The following is a 12,317-nucleotide window of genomic DNA, read 5'->3' as shown; positions in this document are numbered from 1 at the left end:
ACTAAGCAGCACTGCACAGCTTCAAAACGAGTACAACTTCCATGAGACTGGGTACCGTCACTCTTAACTAATTTCTGGAGTGAAGGACGTATGTGGGAATGAATTACTGGGCTAAGATTCCATTGAGTGACTTGAGTAACATGGGCATAGCAGTCTTCTCCCCTTTGTCCCATCCAACCCTTCTCCCCATGCCTCCAAACACAAGTCTGGATGATCTAACAGGGTACGCGTACCTGGGGCTCCCAGTGCAGCTGTATAGGCCCACACTTCAACACACCTGTCACCGCAGGGGGCCATCCACAACCTCCACCTTAGGCTGATGATGAAATTCCCAGCTAACCTTCTCAGCTTTGAAAGCTCCACGTCTGGGCTTCCTCACTCATGCAGGGGAATCACCAGAGACCCAAGAACCACACAAATAGGTAGCCTGTGGCAAATTCCTGCCTTGGATTAGGATGGTTGCGGTGGGGAAGAGAAGGCTAGAGGAAGTTATGGGGTTGTAGAGATAGGGGGAACCTAGTGATATGCAGTGAGAGCACATACTGGGTTTCTATTTATACATACATACAACACAGCCACCTGAAATCCCTTAAAAACCTGACAGAATCCTACTAGAAACCTCCTCTGCCTATCAGTTCATATCTATGTGCACTGAGGTAAACCTGAAGCTCTTTGCCTGAAGCTAGATTTGCATATTGGGCAAGGAACGTGTAAGTCACACCAGCACCATCTGTTGGCAGCTGAGAATGCTTGTACTGAATACTTGTATTGAAAATACATTACAACTATAGTAACTGAAAAGTTTCATACTATGTCAGTACAATGGCTGCTGTAAGCATGAAATACTTCATAGCTGTGGAAAAAATCATCCATAGCAAGGGTTCAACATTAAGTGCTTCAATTTGGTTCAAATGATAGAATTAAAAATATGTCTGCGTTGCTTTATACTTGTAAAAGGCCTCCTACAAGAAAGCCATTTCAGGTGAGAAGCTTTCAGATACAATGGTGATGAGTCCAGTATAGCTAGAATGAAACATACATCTGATACTGTGATGCTATGACATGCAGTATTACCTTGCAAACAGGCTCTCACAAAAATCGCTCTTCTTAGTTTGTGATAACCATTTAGTGGGGAGAGGGGTGTATGTATGCTCACAAAAAGGACTACAGAACTGAGTATTCAATTCATTTGCTTTAGCATTTAAGGAAAAAATATTTTAACTTGGCCCACTCACAACTCTTGATCTAAAGAGCTTCACAATTTGAGGTTTTCAGAATCTGAGTCTGGATCCAGATTTGGTGGCCTTTGAGGCTAATCAAACCATTTGCTGGAATTGTTTATATACTTAGTTCCTGAAAAGTAAACTGGAGGTTTTTGACAAAGTAGGATAATGAGTGGGAAAAAGCAAGACCTTGCAGGAGGGTGGGGTGGTCAAACACAATTCTGGACGTTTTGGTGAAGTGTTTTGAAAATACCTGACTCTTGGACAAGTCTGATGCACTTCAACAATCAAATATTATGTTTTACAAGTATTGTATGAGACCCAGAAGGTAACTTTGGACAGGACTATGCCATCAAAGGCCAGGAAATCATTCCCAATTTCCTTTAAGTTAAGTAGCAAAGTTTTAACAACAGGAACAAAACAACACTCAGAATGCTTACTCTAAACTCAAAACAACCTCAGCATTCCAATTAATAAAGCTAATAAACCAAGTGTTTTCCATTGCAGCCCCAACATTTTCTTCAAATTGAGCAGAGATTTTCTTCTGTTCAAGTTCTCTCTCTTACCAGTCTGAGTACAGGTGATCACATCAGTAAGAGCCAGCTGTTTGTTTTTTTAAAAAAGGAAATATACTTCTCCTACTGCTCCTCACTATAATCTTACTTTAGAGTCATTTTGCTAAGAGGATGGCTATTAAAGAGAGTGTGCTGTGTTTCATTAGTGTGAAACATGAAACTGCTTTGTATTTCTTAAAAAAGGGGAGTGTGACGAGCAGGAGGCAGTTTACCTCTGTTTTTTTCTACTTGGCACATGTGAGGTCAAATTTAAAAGGCTCAGTCTCCCTTTTGGAACCTTCACTTTGCATAAGCAGGTAGTTGTGGGTGCAGTATATACCTTTTAGATAGCTGTCTGAGCCTGTAGTTCAGGTCACTAGCTTGATAAACACTAATTTGTGCCTGCAAAATGGCAGTCACCAAAAGTGAGCCAGGAAATCAAATACAATGGCTCTAAAGCGATTGTGTGCCATTGTAACATTAAGGAGAGTACAAGTTCAACATGACCAGAAAGTGTTTTTGTTGTTGTTGTTGGTGGTGGTTTTTTTTAAAGATAACTAAATATATGGGCAAGTTTTACGTGCTCCTTTATTCCAAACATTAGGGGTCAAAGAGCATTCTGCATCTAAGTGATTTCTAACTCTCTGTTCGCCCCCTTGCATTTCCTGGACACCACAGATGGCTGGTGTCTGCTTGTCCATGATGTCCCAGCATCCTGCCGTGTGGTGTATGTACCCCTACTGCAGAATGATGCAGACCTATGGGGTGGATCGATGCATTTATTTTCATTTTGTTTTTCAAATATAGGGCACAGATTTGCAGATACTTGATATCATTTCATAACCTACCCCCATAGGGTTTCACAGCAGAAGGGCAGTGAACTATCTGCATATCTGGGGAATCAGAATTCAGATCTTGCTGCTTCTTGCTCCATAACATTTCTAGATTGTCCTTTTCATTTTGCTGGGACACCAAAGCTCCCAGCCTAGCCCTTGAAGGCGCCAGTCTTGCATTATTGTAACACTCCAGTCCACTGCCTTCTCTTCCTTCAAAAAAACCCCTCAAGACCTACCTCTCCCACAAGGCGTATAAGTCAGTTGTCAAACAGTGGTTATAGTAAGATACAGAGAGAATACTGACTTGTTAATAAAAGGAAAAACAGCAAGAAACAGAAATTGTGCATATTTGTGTAAATACAAAGTTTGATTGTATCCTTCCACATCCTTTCGGTGCCACTTGGTTTTTTTTGTTTTTGTTTTTGTTTTTTTATGGCCTGATCTTGCCATGTGCTTTATTTCTGGTCCATTTATAGGACCAAACAGGACCACAATGAAGCCATTAACTTGTACAGAACCCATTGCAGGACAGGGGCTTTAGAGTTTTAAGTTCTTCACAACAGGCACTTTATCATTCTCTCTCTTTGTACTGCTTAATGAGAACCTAGCTATGCTCACCTGTAACAAACTTGATTAAACACCGTACCTTACCAGCAGTATCCGCATGACATTGTGGTACCTATCAGAGATTTTAAAATATCAGCAATGTACTGAATTTGACAGTTTTTGAGGCAATATTTCCAGACTCCCTGCAACTTTGCCTAGATTACTCCTCTTAAACCAAACAGATAGGTTGCTTCCCTTGTAGGATCTTGTATTCTTTGACTTGTGTTTTCCCTATGTGTAGTGCTCTGCACTACTCTCACAGAGAGATGTAGCAGAGGGCAGGATGCCAGAGGATGAAAGGGGACTTAGTGAGGGTTGATAAAACAGGGTTCAGATCCCTGGCTGGTACAGACTTTGCCTCTAGAAGGAAAACTCAAATCATGGCCTCCAGGAAATGGGCACTGACAGGGTAGGAAAATACAGAGTAGATATCTACTGGTGAATGATACGCACTGACGGCTGCCAGATGTAGCTTGAGGGAACTACTAGAAAGCCCCCAATGATTTTAAGAGAAAGAAATGGTCTAGTACATCTGAAATTTTTGCCCATAAAAAGGAGAAATTCCTCATTGGTCAGATCAAAATAAATCTTTTCCACTTTCTTTTGTAGCATTTCTTACTGCCTCTCAGGATGACCTGGACATCAGCTGAATATGCCTTTTCTGTCTCTGGCATCCATCCAAATATCATGTCCTCAGGCGAAGTGTGGCTGGGTTGGGGATGGCTAGTCCATCCTTCGTCCTGGGTTAATAGCTGACCTATTAGGAGAAGGTGAATGGGCAGTTGGTTGCCGAAGTAAAGGGTACCAGAACTGTCGGGCCCAATCTCACGCTACAAGGGTAATTTGCACTATGTCTAGACTTATTTTCCTCAACAGTTCACGTAATAAAGGAATTTGGGAAAATGCATGTCGCAACACTTCTGACCATAGTATGAGAAACACATCACCCAGACAGCCTGAGCTGCAACCCCCTAGAGCAAAATTCCTTGCACTTGTTCATATGGAATGTGAAGAGATCTGTGGATGGGAGACACAACACTGAAACATCTTCTGGAGACTTGTAACCTATAGCTCCCACTCATGTTCTGCGGAGAAATATCTGCCACTCTTACGTTCTTCAGGCCAACATACAGGTATCTCCCCAATAAGAGGTTATTCTCACCTTCATGGCTTTCTCCATGAGGAAATTTTAGAGCTCAAACTCCCTGAACTTCTTAGTCTTAGTCAGGAAAAACCTACAGATACTGGACCTTGAAGGGATATGGGTTTCCCCTAGGCAGTACAAACAGGTGTCATGGAAGTCCATGAGTGGAAAATGTTTGGGTCACTTCATGCAATTTTTGAAGCTCAAGATCCTTGACATACACCCCCGCAATCATGGGAAGGTCAGAAAAGGGAGTTAACAGCAACAGCTCCCCAGCCTGAAAGGGGGAGTTTCCAAAAGTAGGGAATCGAAAAGTAGGGGGAGTTTCCAAAAGTAGGGAGTTTCCAAAACCATCTCCTAACTAACTATACTAAAAACTAGCTTACTATGAACGTTTAAAAAAAAAAAAAAAAAAAAAAGTAAAGTTTTTTACAGAGAAAAGTTGAAGAAGTCAACACGAACACTCCATCCTAGACTACAAGCAGTAGGAAAGAAATAAGATGGTGGTGGTCCGGCATCCCACTTTTTTCCCTTAGTGCAGAGCATGTTCAGACCAGACAGACATTGCAAGGGAAAAATCTCTGGTCCTGGGTGCATGGAGCACATGCACAACATGAAGTAACTGAAGTGCACTGCACATAGGGACAATGTCTCGAAGCAGAACTTAAGGTTGTTTGTTCTATTTTGGTTTTTTTCCCCAAGTATATTACAATGCCCCGTCCTTCAAGTTTTTCCTCCGTTATTTAATTTTGGAGCAGGATTGGACCCAAAAACTTCATCAGCAGAGCTCACTACCACAATTTTGGCCATGATAATCGGCTGGTAGCACTGTCGTCCATTCTTCCTTTTCAAACTAAGTGAAGTCCAAAAATGGATTTCTTGGTAAATGGGAGGTTTATTTGTCTTATTTGAAAACTAACAAGTAAGTCCAACTGTTCACACTAGAACTGTAGAAATCAATTGGTAAGTATTTCTGTGCTGATCTAAGAAATTATCATTTTCCCATATTGTGCTGGTTGAGAAATATTAAAGTTTGGTCCCCTAGTACAGTCAGCCACTGCTAGGATTCACTGAGTACTGTTTCAGTATCTTATTTAGGACCTAGTTCTTCCCCACTGAATTGACTAAAAATTTCCATCATCTTCAATAACAGCATAAATGCAGGGATCCTTTCGCTTTTTTTTTTCTTCAATTCCCTTAAGAAATAATATTTTTCATCTTTCCCTGAAAGCGCAACTTTTCCATCTTAATTCTGTAGCAAACTGTATTTCTGAAAACTATTCTTTTATTTGTTGCATGCATTTTGAGTTTATATGTTACCCCTCCAAGCTGTACATCATCTTTTTGAGAGTAAAATGAAGACCTTTACTTTTGCAGTTAAACAGGATTCAGAACTAGAGATCAGAAACAAGTTAGTTCCATTGAACATAAAGTGCAAAAATAAAATTCATGTAACCCGTGCACACGATTTTGTGTATTAATGCATATTCACACGTGACCTAAATTTTCAAAGTGACTAGTGGTTTTGGATGTTCAAGTTGAAACACCTTGAAGGGGTCTGATTTTCAGAAGTCAAGTGGTTCAGCATTTTTGGAAATGCAGATTCCCTTAAGGTGTCTCAACTTGAACACCCCAAAATCACTGGTCATTTTGAGAGTCTGAGCCGTGTGGTCTTAAGTTCTACTATAAGCACGTGCCACTAAAAAGTGGGCAAATACCACACTGTAGCCAGATTATGGTTGGCAGCCGGGTGGATGAAGAAGGTGAGTGCAAGAAGTGTCCTCCAGCCATAAATCACAGCCTACGCTTCCCTCCAACCATAGGAACCACCCACTGCTAGTGCCCCTGGGCAAAATACTCCAAGAAAGCGAGGCACGGAGAAGGCACAATCCCTCTGTAGTGCTCCTGCTGGGATCACATAGGTCCACCCTGATCCCCAGCCACCACCATGGCCGAGTGCCACAATATGGTCCTACATTTAAAATACCTACAACAGCAAGGCACTTAGACCATGATGCGGTCAATGATTACTTTGTACTGACGTCTACTGTTTATCAGCTGTGTGATGCAGAAGACTGAATTATTACACACACTAGTTGGGCCAGTTTCCCGTATTTTTAAGAATCCTATATTTACAACATGATAAAACATTTACTAACAATTACTTGAATATATTTTTAAAATAGACTGCGGCCTTGTCTACATGGAAAAGTTTCATCAGTTATACCAGTATTATTATACTGGTAAGATTCCCTGTGTGCCTAGTCTTTATTCTAGAATACAAGTGCCTTTTGGCAGCTTAGTTTAAATTGCTTTCAAAGTGACATAAGCTAAACTGGAAAAAGAAAAAAGTCACTCTTGTACTTGAGTAAGAGTATCGACACAGGGAGTTAAACTGGTACAGTTATAATGGTTTAAGTTCACACCTTACCTTACAATAGGATAGCTTTCTCATGTACCGAAGCCCTGATTCTCAATGTAAAAATAAATAAATAAATACAGACAATTAACAACCTGCATTACTTGTAGCATGGCATTCATTACATTTATGCCAGGAAAATTTAGGTTACTACATACAACAACAAGCCCTATTGTTTATCCAAAAACTGGGATCACATCTGTGCCGAATGGCAGCTAGGCAGAGCCATCTGTCATTTTGGGGTATCCTAATGGGATTTGGCACAGAGAGATGAGGTTCTGTAACCAGGTAGGGATCAAGGGATGCTGATAACAGCCTCAAGGCTTCAATTCCCCACAAATTCACATTGTGCTGCCTTTGTAATTCTGTTACTGGGAACCACGTTAAGTGCAATTCACCGATGTTGATGTTTCATAGTTGCAGCAGTTTTTGAAAATAGAATACTTTGGGAAACTGGAAGTCTTAGTTCTACAACTGGGGAGAGAGGTAAAAAAAATGGAATTTTCATTTCATTGTTTGATATTCATGAATTTGGCCAACATCATCATAATTTAATTACCTTTGACAAGTCCTTTATTCACAGGTACTGATCTGTATTTAAAGTTTTTATATTGTTGATTTTGTCTTCTGTGTGCATGTCCACATTTTGTGGCTCACCTTGTCATCCCAACGTATTGTTCCAATATAGTGAAAATGATATTGTGAACCAACAATAGAAGGCTAGAGGTTAGAACAATGGGGAAAATCATTTGCTAAGTGTCTTGAGAGAGTTCTCTCTATGTATATGGAAAAAAAGCCTAAATTACCTGGATTTTTATCTTCCCAGGGTAATCAAGCGAATTTGTTAGGTAAAGGTGCCAGGAAACAGATTTGAAGAGAGAATTTTATTTGAAACTAATGAAAGTTAAATGAAGTTTAAATGGATCTTCATGGATTTCTAAAGGTTGATATTATTACTAATATTTTCCACTTCAACACATCTAAGGCTTCCAGAGTGGTTTACCAAGTACAGCATTATTTCGGGTAAACCCCAATTTTGCAAAGGGGACATCAAAAATGTAATCAAAATGAACACCAGCTTTCATATGAATTGGAGGTACACAATCAGATATGATTTCAAATTAACATGTAGATGCACGTACCTGGGTTTCAGAGAGGGTTACAGTTTCACATTTTCAGCCAATTTAAATATGGTTGGTCAGAAGCAAAGACAAACTAGGCGATAGTTCCCAAAGTCACACAGTAGATCAGCAGCAGAGCAGTATATTGAACCCAGGAGTTATAATAGATTCTCATGAGTTATCTAACCCATAGACCACAATCCATAATTACATTTCTCTGGTAGTAATTATTTCAGAAAAATCTGATTCAGTATAATTACAATGAAGCAGGAGAGGTCTTTGCTTGACAAACTTGAACTACATTTTCACTTTTGACTCTTTTGGAAGTGATTCTTCACCTCTATCTACAGTATGTTTAGGACACTTACTGTTCTAAGTCTCCAGGAATAGTGAAAGAGCTCCTCTTCACTTAGATTGTTATAAGAAATGCAAGTGGCCAGCTGTAAACATAAGCAAATCTGATACTGATTCATAGAGTTTACAACCACAAAGTACTATTAGATCATCTAGTCTGACCTCCTGTCTATCACAGACCATTAAATTTCATTCATTAACCCCTGTACTGAACCCAATATATTTTGTTTGTGATTGGCTAAAGCATGTCTTCGGAAAGGCATCCAACAGCCTCGATTTGAAGACATCAGGGAGCTGGAGAATCCATCATTTCCATTACTAGTTTGTTCCAATGTTTCATCAACCTCACTGTTAAAATTCATGCTTATTTCTGTTTTAAAATTGTCTGGTTTCAGCTGCCAGCCATTGGTTCTTGCCTTTCAGTCTCTGATATTGTCTGCCTATTAAGGTACTCATATACTGTAATCACCTCTCAATCTTCTTTTTGAGAACAGATTGTGTTCAAGGGCTTATCTACACAGCAAGTCAGTGTGCAGCAAGTCAGGGTGTCAATTTACAGCGCACCAGCAAGCTGTGCGCTAAATGGCCTTGTGAACTGGACATGTAGAACCTGCAACAGCACACTAAAAGTTCAGCCGGGTGCTTAGATGTACTTCTATAGGAACTTTTAGTGCACTGTTGCAGGTTCTACATGTCCAGTTAGGGTGCAGCAAGCTAGTGCACTACAGATTCACACCCTGGCTTGTTGCGCGCTAACTCACTGTGTAGACAAGCCCTAAATCTCTCCTGGTAAGTTACCAGGACTGGATGCAATATTCTAGCATTGTCTCACCACTGCCATATACAGAGGTAAAAATCACCTCTCTACTTCTAATCAGTAGAACACTAATTAGAACACTTGTTACCTCCCTTTGGCCAAAAACAGCAGCACATGATGTACTGACAGCTTAGGACTTGGAATTTTGCAGAAAATCACTGTTATAACTATACAACTTAGATAGTAAAGGTGGAGCCCAAACCACAGCAAATTCAGAATCCAAATTTGAATCCATATGCAAGTGTCATAACTGGCTGCATATTTCTATAGGGTCCAATCTTACACAGTGCTGAGTGACTTTGGCTCCCAACAACTCCTATGGCAGTCAGCTGTGCTCAGAACTTGACAGGATTAAGCCCATAATGAACCAAACCAAAATATTTTACCTGGAGATCTTTAACTCTGGTGGAGTGTGGGGGCATATTCAAGATCTGTATCTTTCATTAGTTGATGGGGGAAGGCATGTATTAAAACAATCACAGGTACAAATATTTCTCTGCTCTGCTCACATTGATTTCTATCCAAGGCAGAACAGTTCTCAGTACTATTAATGATATAGGACCAAGAGACTTTATATAAACCTGGCTAGAAGGTAAGAAAAACTATCTTACACAAGAATACACATTCTTGAGATTAAAGAGAAGAGGACTGTGTGAAAGCCAGCTAAGAAAAAAAAATGTAAAGGCAAGAGTAAATATTACCATTAAGTCTTCAAGCCTGAAACATTTCAAATCTATTCCATTTTAAAAAAATACCTTTAGATCTGCTTCTTTGTAGCTTTGCCAGCTAGTTTTGAAATCGATGACACACTTATAAGAAAACAATGCCCGAACTTTTCATTTGAAAAAAAAAATCAACGTTCAGGGTAGATGCATCACTGTTGGCCCATCTCCACTCTTATTGTCATGTTCTCCAACAGCAGAATAATTTCCTTCCATTCACAATGAGAGAGCACAGGTAACTAGTTCATCAGTCCCTTTCTGCAGCCACCCAGCTTGGAGCACTTCCAGAATATGGTGCCCTTCCTTGGAAAAGAAAGAAGCAGCTTCTAGAATTGTCAAGCTTATTTGTTGCACCTCCTCAGTAACCAAAGAACTATAAGGTCTGATCTTGCAATCCTGTCATAGCCAACTAATTCTTATACAAATACTCCCATTGGCTTCATAGGGGATGATTTACATGAGTCAGAGGCATCTTCAAGTATTGTAACCAACCCTACTGCTGGGTGATATTGCAGTACACCAGTCCCCTATGCAGTGGGTAAAATGCTGAGTGTCAAAAGCAAACAGTGTAGGCACTCCAAGCACTAGACTTCCATATCATGCCCTCAGTGGGTTCCCAAAAACATTCATGCACACCAATCAATAGAAAGATTTCTTTACTACGGCTGCCAGAAAGTAAAAGGTGCAAATGCCCTTGGCACAGTTTCTTTAACAGTTAAAAAACACCAACAGCAAAACAAAAGATAAGGCCACCAGTCCCCAACTCAGATCCTAGAAGCAGTCCAGTTCAGGGCTATAATAGGTAACAAAGTCCCAGTGTTACCTCTCCACACCATCCTCTTGCCTGCTAACAACAGCCCTGTGTCCTCCTGATGCATCTATCAGCACCAGGATGTGTTTCTGGCCAGCTCCCGGGTTCTCCAATTTCACCTCCCAGGCTGCTTGATCTACAGGCTGGAAGCTGACTTGAGTGGTAACTATACTCAGTCATGAGTCTATTATTCAATTCACAAAGGAGAGGAAAACTGTCTGGTGGCCAAGCCAGACTGGCAGGATGCCAGGGAATCCACTTTTCAGGCCACTAATATTATAGAAGGATGCTATTCTTATGCTTACGTTGAATTAAAACTTTTAGTATTATTGACAAACACTTGAAACTTTTTTGTGTGAGTTTTAACTAAGAGACATGGAAACCAGTAACAATTCTCTCATGATCAATCTATCATAAGCGGAAAGAAAGAAAGAAAGAAAGAAATAGGCCCAGGGATGTTTGGGCTGGTGGTATTTGGTGAGCCTGTGGTTTTTAATCTCTAATATTAATTCTGTACACCCTGTGAAAATTTAAAGACAGGCCAAGATAAAGAAAAAAAACCCACTTCTGATTAGCTATTTTCCTTTGCACTCACCAAGGTGAACAACTCACAATGATAAACACGGTGCTGTTCATTTTTTAATATATCCTTACTTGAACAACAGTTTCTGCACATAGAAGCCAAGTCCTTTTTTAGAATTGCAGTATCTGGACTGGCTACCTAACATCTAATAGCATGTCTTCTGGCTTCTAACCTTTATGAACAGAACAATGCAACAATGACAGATACCCAGACTACACAGAAACATCAAAAATAAACAAATAAAAAGAGAATGTTTAAAACTTGACGCCATGGTTCCGTTTAGCTTATCTGTGTAAGCCAACCTGCACTGAGAGTCTACAGAAGTCACTCAAATCAAAGTATCAAAGTGTCAATGTATCAGCAAATAAAAATTTTCTTCTTTTGAACCTGATAAAAAATGTGATGGACTCAATGCTGCAGCAACGAAAAGCATACAACACCAGCTGAGCTTTTCTTTGGGATTTAAATATTCTTTTTCCAAACATAAAAAAAAAAGTTGCATTGTTCATAAATTTAATGCTTTAACTTGGTCCAGTTTCAGGAGGAAAATCCTAAAAGGCTCAATGTGGCATTTTTAAAGAACTGCCACCACAAATCTCTAGAATTGTGTGTCTAACCTTGCTTTTAAGTGCTTGCATGACTAATAAAGTGTGACATTGCTGAGATTTGCTAGCCTTCTTTTCTGTAACATAAGTTCTAGCTGACAAAAATATGGCTAAATTTAGATACCTGCAGCAAACAAGAACCTTCAAAACAAAAGGCGGTTTAAGGATTAATATCAGCTGTGACATGCTTGTGCTCCAACATACGTAAATTCATATAACCCCTTATGTGCTGCCCCATTCACAAAGTCCTAAGCTTGCTGTGAAAAATAATTTGCTGAATTCTAGACAAACTGTGTTACCTATTTGGATGTGCTGTTGCTGCTCCACTGGGCACCACTACGGTAGATGGGACTCATTGGGTCTTTCATCTAAAAATAAAATGCCATTTTACTAAAAAAAAATATGGACAGAAAAATATTCACACTGTAGATGCAATAATTGATAGAAGACATTCTCAGAAATACAAGGGAAATACTGTACAGCAGAATCTCCATACTGCAAATATATTCAATGAACATACTG

The 12,317-nt window shown here is 39.8% G+C and overlaps 1 long non-coding RNA gene across 1 annotated transcript in view; it reads right to left on the bottom strand.

Moving 5' to 3' along the window:
* The window catches only part of LOC137144437 (uncharacterized), a 183,110-nt gene extending 171,000 nt beyond the window's left edge, over positions 1-12,110 (bottom strand). The window contains exon 1 of the long non-coding RNA XR_010917401.1: positions 12,095-12,110. This is a non-coding gene — a long non-coding RNA (uncharacterized lncRNA). The remainder of the gene's footprint in view (positions 1-12,094) is intronic.
* Positions 12,111-12,317: the final 207 nt, after the last annotated feature.

The sequence above is a fragment of the Emydura macquarii genome, unplaced genomic scaffold (genome assembly GCF_026122565.2).
Source record: "Emydura macquarii macquarii isolate MOO-44397 ecotype Brisbane River unplaced genomic scaffold, CSIRO-AGI_Emac_v2 contig_3451, whole genome shotgun sequence".
In the NCBI taxonomy this organism is placed as follows: domain Eukaryota; kingdom Metazoa; phylum Chordata; order Testudines; family Chelidae; genus Emydura; species Emydura macquarii.
The sequence above is the reverse complement of the archived record's forward strand: the minus strand, read 5'-3'. Positions and strand labels throughout refer to the sequence as shown.